Below are 15,100 nucleotides of genomic sequence, written 5' to 3'. Positions count from 1 at the left end.
CACCTGCACAAACATCCGGAATTTTAAGCCTTTGAATAAAATTGAGCTCCAAATTCTCATGATATCAGACTATATGTGACCCTGGACCACAAAACCAGTCACAAGGTTAAATTTTACAAAACTGAGATGTATGCATCATATGAAAGCTCAATAAATAAGCTTTCTATTGATGTATGCTTTGTTAGGATAGGACAATATTTGGCCGAGATGCATCTATTTGAAAATCTGGAATCTGAGGGTGCAAAAAAATCAAAATACTGAGAAAATCACCTTTAAAGCTGTCCAAATTAGGTTCTTTACAATGCATATTACTAATCAAAAATTACATTTTGATATATTTATAGTAGGAATTTTACAAAAAATCTTCATGGAACATGATCTTTACTTAATTTCTTAATGATTTTTGGCATAAAAGAAAAATCAATAATTTTGACCCATACTATGTATTTTTGGCTATTGCTACAAATATACCCCAGCGACTTAAGACTGGTTTTGTGCTCCAGGGTCACATATATGCCTTTATTTTTATCTACAGGTTCATTAAAGATGGATTATTTGATGTTAAGGCGGAGTGATGAGACTCACGGTGTGCCAGAGGCCGTCGTTGATGGCGGTGGTCAGCGTGGCGTGGGCGGGGCCTTTGCCCAGGTCACATGACAACAGCAGACGCCCACCTTGCACCTGCAGAACGGCGTAATCTTGCTGGTTGGCGTTGGCCATGTAGAACAGAACACCGCTGTGAGCAAACGTCCGGAGGGAGAGCTTCACTGCAAAACTGAGATGAGGAACAGACAATGAGTTACTGTGATCTATGGCAGAGTCTGTCAAAGTTAGCATGTGTCTGGTGAATTTGACCATTTAAAAAAGACATAGAAGTCACATATATGTATGACTTTTTTTAACTATATGGGACGTATAATTTATACAAAAATGCAAATAAATATTTGAAAATATAGTAAAATATTGTATTTTTATATTTTAATATATGTTTTTACATTTTAAACATTTAGTTGTATATATTTTAATACTATATTTTAATAATAGAATTGCTTCTTTTATTTGATTAATTTTAAATATTACACATAAAATAATAAATGGGTTAAAATATATACACTTAAATAGTAAAAAAAAATATGATTAAATTATACAGGATTTGACTATTTAAAATATATATAAAAAGTAAATGTAGGTATGAAATATTTAATTTAATATATTTTAGAATATTAAATTTGATAATATATTTAAATATTTAGATTTTTGTCTAATTTATTTATAATTATTACAAATAATATAAAATTTTATGGGACAAAATATATGCAGTTAAACTATAAAATTAAATTCTAAAATTAAATAGGGTAAAATACATAAAAGTAAATACTACCAACACTATATTTTACATATATATTTATATATATTTTAAGTGTTTTTATATTTTAAATATACTGTATATCAATAAAATCTTTATTATTTTAAATATTTAATTATGTGTGTATATATATATATATATATATATATATATATATATATATTTAAATTGCATGTATTAATTATAAATATATTATTGTATATATTTTATTCTATTCTCTTAAATATTACACAAAATAATAAATAGGATAAAATATATACAATTAAATATTTAAAGAATATTACAAAATTTAACAGGATTTTACACACACACACACACACACACACACACACACACACACACACACACACACACACACACACACACACACCATTTTATAATTTTAGCAATATTATACTTTTTATAAATTATATATTTTTTAATTACATTATTGTAGAATTTGACTAATTTGTGCTTTTTTTTAATTGTGTGATTCAGGTGCCAATAGTATCCAGTCATTGTTTATTTTGATTATAAGCACATTAATACGTGATTTCTCCTTTAATTTTTAGCAACTAAGGAACTAATATCAACATAAAGTCTCACAGAGCATTAGTTTGATGAAAGTTCCCGGAGTTTAATAATCAATTTGGCTCAGATAAACAGCAGCTCATGAATATTTAATCTGTGAATCATAATGTAATGATGTAATGCACTCATTGAGATGCATGAGGAGGGTTTCTGACAGTAAACTCTGATCAGTTTGGCTCTGTTTAATGGTAGGTTTACCTGGTTCTGACGGTCTTATTCTTGAAGCCCATGATCACATGACTGTGTCGGGACAGTCCGAACTGGAGGGATCCTGGGAAGGTTTCTGTTTGATCTGCTGCTGCACACTGAGGAAGTGACCATATAAGGGCAAGAGACAGGTATGACATTTTTACAATGTAACAGACGTGAGTAACACATGTTCTATGTGGACAGAAACTCTGAAGAATGCTATCAACACTATCTGAAGAATGTCACACAACTCATAATGACAATCAAAATTTTCAGTATGTTTAGTTACCTAAAACTAAAACCACAAAGATATTTTCGTTATGCAACATTTCTTCTCACTTTCGATTAGTTCAACTACAATTGAAATATAAAACTATATAGACATACAAAAAAGAATAAAAATAAAATGACAAAAATACAGAACTAAAATTAAAAACTTTAACTAAAATTAAAATTAAACTAGAAAAATAATAAAGCATAAAGAATTAAAATAAAGCTGGTTTACTTCATTAGTAAATTCAGGAGGTGAATCAAAACAGATCGGTGTTATTTTAGCATCATTGAAATACTGTCATAGTTATTATTAATATTTTGAATACATTTTTATATTTTTTGTTTTCATTTGAATTTTAGTTTTAGTCATTTTGCTTTTTTTTTTTTTTTTTTTACATTTTTATTAGTTCATTTATTTTTAATAAATCTATAGAGCTTTTATTATTTTTCATTTTAATTTTAGCTTTTTTAGTTCAATAAAAATGAAACAGGATAAACAAAAAAATCAGAAATGTGGCTTTGGAAATTGTTTTTATTAAAATGAAAAAAAAAAAATGTAATATTGATTTTTTTTTAATAAAGATTATTTTATATCAAATAACAACAAATGTTTTTTTTTTAAATGGCCCTAGTTTTAGTTTACTATAACCCTGAATCAAGCACAAACAAATGTCTATTTTAGCTATTTTAGTTGAATAAAAAATGAAAAATTCAAGTTATAACTTTAAAATTAAAGTTAAATTAAATATCAGAAATGTTGTCTTGGAAACTAAATGAAAATAAAAAAATAAAAAAAATACAAATAAAAAATTATAAAAAAATAATTAAATAGATAATGTTAAAAATGTATTATTGATTTTGTAAATCTAATTTTATTTTCGAATAACAGAAAAAAAAAATTAATGGCCTTAGTTTTAGTTTAGTTAATAATAACCCTGAATCAAGGATAAACAAATGTCTATTTTAGCAATTTTAGTTCAATAAAAATGAAAAAAGTTAAATTAATTGAAAATTTAGAAATGTTGCCTTGGAAACGAAATGAAATAAGTTTTTTTTAATAAATAAAAATTTTAAAATGTAATATTGAATTAAAAACCTAATACTGATTTTTATAAAGATTATTTTATTTTAACAAAAATGTTTTTTTTTTATAATGGTCTAAATGAAATAAAGTTTTTATAATAAATAAATGAATAAATAACATTTAAAAATGTAATATTTTAATAATGTAATATACAAAAAAATATAAAAAACTTTGACCGTAGTTAAAACTATCTCTGGAATCACTCTCAGAACAACTTTTTTCTTGTTAACAAATATATGTGCTCTGCTCAGGTGTGCAGGTGTGTTTCTCGCGTGACTCACGCTGCTGCTGCCAGGTGTGAGCGCGCTCAGCTCCACCGGGGGTGACAGGGGTCGTGTGGCGGGGTCAGAGGTCGGCTCTGCCTCCAGCTCATCTGGCAGAACCACACGTTTGGGTCTCTCCTCCAGCAAACAGCTGTCCATGTCCACATTCTCATAATGCAGAGCAGCGGACAGATCCAACAACCTGAAACACACATCACAGCTGAACATTCATTCTCCCTTTCCAATTAAACCTACAGCTCATTATACTATATAATACTGTCTATTTTTATTTATATAATGCTTTATACAACCCTTTGGAAGCCTGTCCCCACTTCTAAATAAAAATAAAAAAGGTTATTGTGACTTCTCACAATTCAGATTTTTTTTCTCAGAATTGTGACACATAAACTATATAACATAAGCAATTCTGTGAACATAACACTCTTTTTTTCTCCTCAGAACTGGACTTTATAACTTTTTGCGAGTTTATATCTCACAGTTGTGATAAATAAAGTCAAAATTGAGATACAAAGTTGCATTTCTGAGAAAAAAAGTCCAAATTGAAAGATACTATGTTGCAATTGTGAGAAAAGCCCAAATTCAAAGATACACAAAGTTGCAATTGTGAGAAAAAAGTCCAAATTGAGACATACAAAGTCGCAATTTTTAGAAAAAAGTCAGAATTGAAAGATACAAAGTTGCAATTTTGAGAAAAAAGTCAGAATTTGAAAGATACACTATTGCAATTCTGAGAAAGTCCAAACTGAGAGATACAAAGTTGCAATTGTGAGAAAAGCCCAAATTGAAAGATACACAAAGTTGCAATTGTGAGAAAAAAGTCAGAATTGAAAGATACACTATCACAATTCTGAGAAAGTCCAAACTGAGAAATACAAAGTTGCAATTGTGAGAAAAGCCCAAATTCAAAGATACACAAAGTTGCAATTGTGAGAAAAAAGTCCAAATTGAGACATACAAAGTCGCAATTTTTAGAAAAAAGTCAGAATTTGAAAGATACACTATTGCAATTCTGAGAAAGTCCAAACTGAGAGATACAAAGTTGCAATTGTGAGAAAAGCCAAAATTCAAAGATACACAAAGTTGCAATTGTGAGAAAAAAGTCAGAATTGAAAGATACACTATCACAATTCTGAGAAAGTCCAAACTGAGAAATACAAAGTTGCAATTGTGAGAAAAGCCCAAATTCAAAGATACACAAAGTTGCAATTGTGAGAAAAAAGTCCAAATTGAGACATACAAAGTCGCAATTTTTAGAAAAAAGTCAGAATTTGAAAGATACACTATTGCAATTCTGAGAAAGTCCAAACTGAGAGATACAAAGTTGCAATTGTGAGAAAAGCCAAAATTCAAAGATACACAAAGTTGCAATTGTGAGAAAAAAGTCAGAATTGAAAGATACACTATCACAATTCTGAGAAAGTCCAAATTGAGAAATACAAAGTTGCAATTGTGAGAAAAGCCAAAATTGAAAGATGCAATTCTGCCTTTTTTCTCAAAATTGCAACTTTGTAAGTTTATATCTCGCAATTCTGCCTTTATAACTCACAATTGTGCATTTATATCTCACAGTTCTGAGAAAAAAGTCAGAATTGTGAGATAAAAAGTCGCAGTTACCTTTTTTATTTTTATTCAGTGGCAGAAATGTGCTTCCATACAACATAGATTGTTTCAAAGGCAGCATAAACATATCAGTGTTAATGTAGCAATTATGAAACAAATTCATTTTTAGCTGTAAAGCAGCAATTTTTTTGTAAAGCTATACAGTAATATAAAAAATACAATACCAAAAAAAAAAAAACTAATATGACAAAATATATTTTTTAAAACTAAATTAAAGTGAAAACTGAACATTTTAATGTAAAATTAAAATCGATACAAAGAATTCTCAAAACTATAATAGTATATCATTGATACTAAAATGCTGCAGTATCACACAGACATATCAGTGTGTGTGTGTGTGTCACTCACATGCCGTCCACCGCTGTGTTTCTGATGCAGCCGTAGAAGGATCCGCTGGATCCCGTGAGCGCAGCTCCCTCTGCTGGAGGAACACCGCCGATGAAGAGCCGCTCCAGAGCCAGAGCTTTATCTGCAGATGAGCCCAGCTTCACCAGCGCCTGGTTCTGCTCGTCCACAAACACTGCGATGGACCTGAAGACAAAAACACAGCGAGGAAGAATCAGACTGACTGAACTCAACCCATCAGTAGCTTTCTAGGCCTAAACTTAATTTATGCATTTGAATTGCATGTGAAAATAATAAAAAAAAGGTTAAATGTTAACTAAAATTAATCAAATGCAATATGGTAAAACAAAAACAGACAAAATATGAATAAAAATGTAACAGTTTATAATTGATTTTAAAATACTGCATGTAACAGACCTTTTGTTCCTCTGCAGGATGAGCGAATGCTCCTGTCCGTCACTGAAGGAGCCGTTCTGTGATTTGACGACGGCTTTGTGCAAGGCTCCGCCCTCTGCCACGCCCACATGAACCTCCACTGATCCGGACACGAGCATCACCAGGAGGAACGGCTGAGAAAAAAAACATTTGAAGCACATGAGCGATCTGACATGTTTGTAGACACAGCGGCGATGACGGCATGAAGACTGAACAAACCTGCTGCGTTTGTCGGCGCCAGCGTCCTGCACTCTTGCTCAATCCTGCCAGGATCACGCCACCCTCACGTCTGCTGGAGAAGGTGCTCATGATCTCCGTCTGAGGAGCCAAGATGACGGCTGGCATCTCCAGATAACCTCCGCCGAACACCGACATGCTGCGGATCGGCTGTGAACACACACCAGGACAAACATCATGAGCTATAATTCCTCCAAATCAGAAACTTTCCTTTACTTATAATTAATAATTTTCTTCATCACAGGACTTTATATTTCTGTGTTTGTGTCACAAGATAAAGAAGTTGAAGTGGGGTCAAAGAATATAAATATCAAGGGAGTTTAAAATAATTTTTAGCAAATGATATATAAATAAATATTAGATATTACAATCTAAAATTATTATAGAAATGTTATATTGATAATATTTAATATTTTAGTCATTTAGATATTTAATATTCTAATATCATGATAGTAATAATATAACATTGATAACATTTAAATATTTCAGTTTTAAAAATATATTTTAACATTTATTTTGAGTTTTAGATTTTTATAATTTATTATAAAATTATTATATTAGTAATGTTACATTGATAACATTTCAATATTTTAGAGTTTTAAATATTATATATTTAAATCTAAAATTATTTTAGTAATATGCTATATTCATAATATTTAATATTTTAAAGTTTTAGATATTCAGGCATTTAATATTTTAATATCATTATAGTATTAATATAACATTTTAAATATTTTAGCTTTATATATTATATATTTTAACATTTATTTTGATAACATATTTGAATATAAATTACAATAATAATGTTACATCGTTTACACTAATATTTTAAAGTTTTAGATATTCTATATATGAATCTAAAATTATTATAGTAATATGTTATATTAATAATATTTACTATTTTAAAGTTATTTAGAGATATTTAATATTTTTATTTAGGGGTGGGCATAGATTAATTTTTTTAATCTAGATTAATCTAGATTAAATCTTGGAATTAATCTAGATTAATCTAGATTAAAATGGCTAATTTGAATTCTGCTGAAGGCATTCAGAATATGTGTGCTACCCAAATAATGACTAAAAGTAAGTCTTTGAGAATGGATCATAAAGCTCATAAAGCTGTTCTATGATAATTTGTTGATGAAAATAAATTATGTTCAATTAGATGTACTTGTGTTTACTAACTAACTAACAATGAAATAATTTTTTCTACCTATTAGATTGTGTTTTTTTAACGTCAACACCTACCCAGCCCATTACATGTTACACCGTACTTTTATTTTGACAGGTTGCCATGAAGTTTCTGTGTATACAGTATGATATGATGCTAGTTTTCTCAAATGAAACGGTAAAAGTGACACTCACAGCAGTTTGGGAGATTGAGTTTATTTGTTCAAGTGAGATGAAAATGCCAAAAATTACCGGGAGCGTCACGTGTGTTTCAGTATGCGTGTAGTAAAAGCTCGTCTCCGCAATGCATACATACAGCTAGGCAAACGGAACATATCAGATTCATATTAAAACGGTCTTTTTGCATTTCAGTTTTCACATACACTAGTCCATCTCGCGATTTGAATTAAGTGACTGACCAACATTTGATTTATGAATCCAAAAAACGACGAATTTACGTGGCATTTCGCGCTATAGTAGATTCTGTTTTCATGAATGGAGGACGACGCGATCCTGTCTGTGTTTTGGCGGAGGAGACTTAAACGCGCGACCATATTCGGTATACATCCGCGTTAAACTATCAAGGTGAAAGTCATCATAGCTTGCGTAGTTTAGACCCAGCTCCCAACCCAAATTTGAGAATAGATTAACGGCGATATTTTTTTTATCGCACGATAAGAGTTTCGCGTTAACGCAGCACGTTAACGCCGATAACGGCCCACCACTATTTTTATTTCATTATAGTAATGTTACATTGCTAATATTTTAATATTTTAGTGTTAGATATTTTATATTGTAATCTAAAATTTATTTTTAATCTACAATTTAAGATTTTTTTATTAAGTGTTTTGCTTAGATTTTTTTGTATTTTCTTAAATTGAACATTTTTACCATTTAATTATTTTGTGTTAAGTGATTTATTTTGAAGTGTTTTACAGTGATTTAATTGCACATTTTTTACCATTTAAGATGTTTAGTAAGTGTTTTTTTTTTTTTTAATTATTACAAATTTTACATTTTCCCCTTAGTTCATTTTAATTACACATTTTTATGATTTAACTCTTAGCTTTTCCTGTGATGCTGTACCTTGAGGACGCAGCCTTTCTTCACTCCATACGACTCTCTGAGCAGGTCGAAGTTCGTACGAGCGATTTCGACATTCTTCATACAGCCCACGAAAGAGCGAGCGACAACCTGCCTCCTGCAAACGTCCACAAGAAATTCACACGTAAGACAAAAAAATAACCCAATAACTGTAGCAAATCCTCTGAGAGTTTGCTCTCACCTGATTGGCCGAGAGGCCGGTAATCCACCGATGTAAATGGGGTCAAGGTCAGAGCGATTAAGGTCAGAGGCCGAACCCGGAGACTCCGCCTCCATGACCTCTCGCTCCGTGGGGTTATCAGCGGCCATCACCGCTAAATGACCTGCGGATACGACAAACACCAGCTCCTGTGAGACTCAACCTCATATGAGATATATTCAAGACATAATCGAACCCTAGACAGCACCTCTGCGCTTGTTCCTCTGCAGGGCGATTCTGTACCAGGTGCCGGTGTTGTACGTTCTGTTGGAGGTCATGGTCAGCGCTCCAGAGCCCAGTTCAAAGGTCAGGTGAACCCTCCCTTCTACCAGCTCGATGGACAGGAAGTCCCTCTACAAACACAGATGAGAAAGACACCAGTGAGACGCTGATGAGATCTTGAGAGGGACATAAGTAGGTGTTAGAGCAGTCTTAAGAGTGAACGTACGGTGCCGTTGGAGGCCAGATACAGCAGCAGGCCGTTAGGAGACAGAGTTTTGAAGAACATGACGACGCTGGTGGACATGGAGCGCAGAGACTTCTCCACCACCGAGAAACCGCTGCCGTCGAAGTGGAACGACGTGTCTTCGGTGCGCAGGCTGATGGACGGGAAACACCAAAGAGCATCAGTGACTGTTTTCAGATCAGATCGTCAACACACAGGGCCGGAGTTCAGGTGGTTACTAGGGTGTTGCTAGGCAGTTGCTAGGGTGCTTTCAGTGGTTGCTAGGGCATTGCTGAGTGGTTGCTTGGGTGCTCTGGGTTGTTGCTAGGCAGTTGTGGGACCTAGGCAGTGATGCCGTTTTCAGTGGCTGCTAGGTGTCACAGATGGTTGCAAGGGCACTTTTAAGTGGTTGCTAGGGTGTCGCTAGGCAGTTGCTAGGGTGCTTTTAGTGGTTGCTAGGTGCCACAGATGTTGCTAGGGCATTGCTAAGTGGTTTCCAGGGTGCTCTGGGTTGTTACTAGGGTGTTGATAGGCAGTTGTGGGATCTAGGCAGTTGTTATTTAATTTTCAGTGGTTGCTATGTGTTACAGATGGTTGCTAAGCTGTTTCTAGGGTGTCAGTAGGCTGTTGTGGGACGTAGACAGTTGCTACAGGTGTTTTCTGTGGTTGTTAGGGTGTCACTAGGCAGTTGCAAGGGAGTTGCGACTGTTGCAAGGGAAGTGACACAGGTGTTGCTAGGGCATTGTTAAGTGGTTGCTAGTGTGATCTGCATTTTTGCTAAGCTGTTGTGGGACCTAGGCATACGGTGTTGTCTGTGGTTGCTAAGTGTCAGAGATGGTTGCTAGGGCATTGCTAAGCTGTTGCTAGGGTGTCACTAGGCTGCTATGGGACCTAGGTAGTTGCTATGGTGCTTTCTATGGTTGCTAGGTGTCACAGATGGTTGCTAGGGCATTGCTAAGTGGTTGCTAGGGTGTTGCTATGCTGCTGTGGGACCAAGACAGTTGTTATGGTGTTTACAATGGTTGCTCGGTGTCACAGATGGTTGCCAGGAGTATTGTTAAGTGGTTGCTAGGGTGCTCTGGATCGTTTCTAGGATGATGCTAGGCAGCTATGGGACCTCAGCAGCTCTTATTGTGTTTTCAGTGGTTACTAGGTGTCACAGATGTTACTTGGTCATTGCTAAGTGGTTGCCAGGGTGTTGCAAGGCAGTTGCTAGGTGCCACAGATGTTGCTAGGGAATTAAGTGGTTGTTAGGATGCTCTGGGTTGTTGCTAGGCAGTTGTGGGACCTAAGAAGTTGCTACGGTGTTGTCCGTGGTTGCTAGGGCATTATTGAGTGGTTGCTAGGGTGTCACTAGGCTTTTGTGGGTAGTTGCTATGGTGTTGCTACCTAGGTTGTTACTAGGGTGCTTTCAGTGGTTGCTAGGTGTCACAGATGGTTGCCAGGAGTATTGTTAAGTGGTTGCTAGGGAGCTCTGGATCGTTTCTAGGGTGTTGCTAGGAAGCTATGGGACCTCGGCAGTTCTTATTGTGTTTTCAGTGGTTGCTAGGCATCACAGATGGTTGCTAGGGCATTGCTAAGTGGTTGCTAGGGTTGTTGCTAGGCAGTTGTGGGACCTAAGAAGTTGCTACGGTGTTGTCCGTGGTTGCTAGGGCATTATTGAGTGGTTGCTAGGGTGTGCTGGGTGATTGCTAGGGTGTCACTAGGCTTTTGTGGGTAGTTGCTATGGTGTTGCTACATAGGTTGTTACTAGGGTGCTTTCAGTGGTTGCTAGGTGTCACAGATGGTTGCCAGGAGTATTGTTAAATGGTTGCTAGGGTGCTCTGAGTCGTTTCTAGGGTGTTGCTAGGCAGCTATGGGACCTCGGCAGTTCTTATTGTGTTTTCAGTGGTTGCTAGGCATCACAGATGGTTGCTAGGGCATTGCTAAGTGGTTGCTAGGGTTGTTGGCTAGGCAGTTGTGGGACCTAGGTAGTTGTTATGTTGTTTTCAGTGGTTGCTAGGTGTCACAGATGGTTGCTAGGGCATTGCTATATGGTTGCTATGATGGCTTGAGTTCTGGTTGCTAGGGCATTGCTATGGTGTTGCTATGGTATTACTGAGGCAGGTGAGTGGTGTGTTGTACCTCATGAAGCAGCCGCCGCACTCTCCCTGTCTCTCAGCGTAGTTCCACAAGCCGATGTTGTTCTCGTTGAGTGAAGCTTCGCCCATGCAGCCTCTGAAGTGGGTCATTTTCACTGCTGGTGATTTCTGGGAAAAACACAATGAATGTAAACAGGCCCAAATACAGTTGAACCCTGAGAAACACCAGACAGACGTTCATCTCACCTTCACCTGACCGCCGAGACCCCCCACGAACACCCAGGTGGATTTGTTGACGTCCATAACGGTGGAGGATCCAGACGCGGTGGACTTGACTGCAGGCAGCGGCTCAGAGTCCGTCTGCTGGACCGTGAGGGTCCCGTGTCGCCCAAACCTGCGGCACAATCACAGGAGAACGAGACGTCAGAAACTCATTCAAAGGGAAGAAATGAAACGTCCCATCAGAGCTGAGAGTCACGAACCGCGTCGCATTGATCCTGTGCCACTTGTCGTTGTTGATCTGAACGCTGGGATACTCCAGTCTGGTGTGTCCGGAGCCAGTGTCCCACAGGAAGGACACCTTTCCATGACGCATCTCCAAAGCCATAAAATCCTCCTGATGTGGATATGAATATATATATATTACATAAACTGAGACTTTAAACGTTGGAATATACATACAAACATAACGCATGCATTAAAAAATAGATGTTTTTCCCTGTTGCAATGACTGAAACTAACAGAAATAAGTTAAATCCATAAAAATATTCATTGGAGATAAATGAAAACTTAAACTAAAAATAAAACTTAAAATAAACATTAATAGTAAGATTACACAAAAAACACAACTAATTAAAAAAAGTAATAATAATAAAAGAAAAAAATGTAATGACTAAAACTTAAACTAAAATTAAAATGAAACCTGAAAATAAAAGCTAATTCAAAATGTTATAGTAAATAAAAAACTATAATAGTATATAAACAATACTAAAGTTAAAGACAAAATTAAGTGGAAATAAAAATAAAAACAAACTAAAAAGTCATCAAAAGCATATAGAAAAATAACAAAACAAATAAATCAATAAAAAAATAAAATTTTACTAAAATTATAATAATACCTGAAACTAACAGAAATAAGTTAAATCCCTAAATATATTCATTGGAGATAAATGAAAACTTAAACTAAAATAAAACTTAAAATAAACATTAATAGTAAGATTACACAAAAAACACAACTAATTAAAAAAAGTAATAATAATAAAAGAAAAAAATGTAATGACTAAAACTTAAACTAAAATTAAAATGAAACCTGAAAATAAAAGCTAATTCAAAATGTTATAGTAAATAAAAAAACTATAATAGTATATAAACAATACTAAAGTTAAAGATAAAATTTATGGAAATAAAAATAAAAACAAACTAAAAAGTCATCAAAAGTATATAGAAAAATAACAAAAAAAATAAATCAATAATAAAAATATATATATTTTTTTACTAAAATAATAATACTACCTGAAAATATAAAAATAAAGCTAATTGAAAATATTATTAAAAACTATAACAGCACATTAAAACTATTAACTTAAAATAAATAAAAGCTAAAATTAAAAGTCAGCATTTAAAGTGGATCAAAACCCTTCATCAAAACAAAAAAGAATAATTGTTCTTGTCTTAGGACAACTTTGATGAACTTTTTGATCCACTTCAAATGTTGACTATACTATATAATATCAGTATATAAACACAACACTAAAGTTTAGTTGAATCACTAAAATTATTACAAAAATCTAAGCAAGCCTAGCAACTAAAATCAGGTTAGTGACATGCTAATCAGGCTATTGACATGCTACTAATCATGTTTTAAAATGTTAAAACTTTTTCACACTTTCTGATCAGGCTTTTTCAAGCCAACTTAAAGGTTGTTCAAAATGTAATTCAAAATGTGATTTGACTTACGCTGGCGCTGTTGCCCATATAGAAGAGCAGGTTGTCCGGTTCGCTGGTCTTCACGGTGAGCGTGAGAGTGTTGAAGTTACTGGACGTCACCTCAGGTCTGTACGCTCGCACACAATCCCGGTCCGCAGAAACGGCCACTTTAATCTGCAGAGATCAGAGCATGATCGTGAGAGTCCTGTTTGTGATGCTGTGTGTTATTCTGAGAGTCACGTGAGGTGAGACTCACCGAAGCCGCCTGTTTGCGAGCCTGATTGATCAGCTCTTTGATTTCCGACAGGTTTCGGCTCAGGTTTTCTCCCAGAGTCTGCAGGGGCTTCAGACGGTCGAACAGCCGCTCTGCCTTCAGGTGAGCCTCGTTCAGTCTGGATCTGGCCGTGTTTGCTGAGGGACGAGACGGTTATGAGCGGCTCATATGTACCTCACGTGTTTATATGAAGAGAGAGTTTAGTGAAATCACTCACCGCTCTCCTCTGAGTCTCTGACCAGCTCATTAGTGCTCCTGATGCTGTTATTAGCCGAGTCCACAGCAGATGACGACTGGTCCAGCTTCACACGATAATCCTCCAAACGCTCCAGAGCTTCCTGTAAGGACGCATTCGCCGCTGCCGCCTGACGCTTCGCCTCCAGGACTTCAGCTCTGCTGCCTGAGAAAGAGACGGATCATCTGCTGTTACAGACTTTATTTAACCTTTCTGCATCCATCTAAAAAATACTCAGATTAAAAACAGGTCATAAAAATATTATACATAGTATTATATATTTTTTTCTGCTTTCACTGATTTTTCACTGACAAACATCAGCCCTAATCATAACAAAATTAATAGATTTTTAAGATTTTTTGGCATTAAGTTTGATAACTTAATGCCACTGTAGTCCAAAAAATAATGTCATAAAAATCATAAAAAAATATTTAAAACATTAATAAAAAACTATAATAACATTTAAGTTTAATCAAATTATTAACAGGAACTAAATAAAAACTAAAACTGAAAAAACTACCAAAATTTTTTTGATTTTCAGGATTTTAACCCTTTAAATGCAAGTTTATATTTACTACATAATGCCACTGTAGTAAAAACCCCCCACAAATAAATCAATTATTTATTATTTATTATTACAGTTTAAGATATGTCAGTGATTATAAACATCAATAATTATGATGCTTTATTATTATTATTATTATTATTTTGTGCTGTGTCTGAAAAAAAAAATAGAAATAAAAAATAAATTAAAAAAGTAAAAAAAAAATGTTGTGGATATTTTTGAGTCCTGAGTGTAACTAATTTTGTACCTAGTGCAAAATAAAGTATTTATTAAAGCAAATGAGGGTGAATTATTAAAATCACCCTCCCCCCCCCCAAGAAAAATGCTTAACTACTAAAAATAATAGACTTTCTGGATTTTAACCCTTTAAATGGCAGTTTTTTTTAACATAATGTTACTGTAGTCAAAAAAATAAAAATTGTGCCAAAATTGGAAAACAAAAAAATAAATAGAAAAGTACAAAAAGTAAAAAAAAAAAAAAAAAAAAAAAAAAAAATTGTTAATCAGACACAAAAAATAATAATGCATCATAAATTATGATGCATTATTATTTTTTTGTGCTCTTTCTGATTAAAAAAATTGTGCCAAAATGGTAATAAAAAAAAGTAAAAAAAAAATATATATATAAATACACCGTTTTTATTTTTGAATGATATATTTCATTTTTTAAAGAAGTACAAAAAATGTATATATAAATA

This window comes from Garra rufa, chromosome 24, assembly GCF_049309525.1.
Source record: "Garra rufa chromosome 24, GarRuf1.0, whole genome shotgun sequence".
Classification (NCBI taxonomy): domain Eukaryota; kingdom Metazoa; phylum Chordata; class Actinopteri; order Cypriniformes; family Cyprinidae; genus Garra; species Garra rufa.
Note: the sequence above shows the minus strand (reverse complement) of the source record.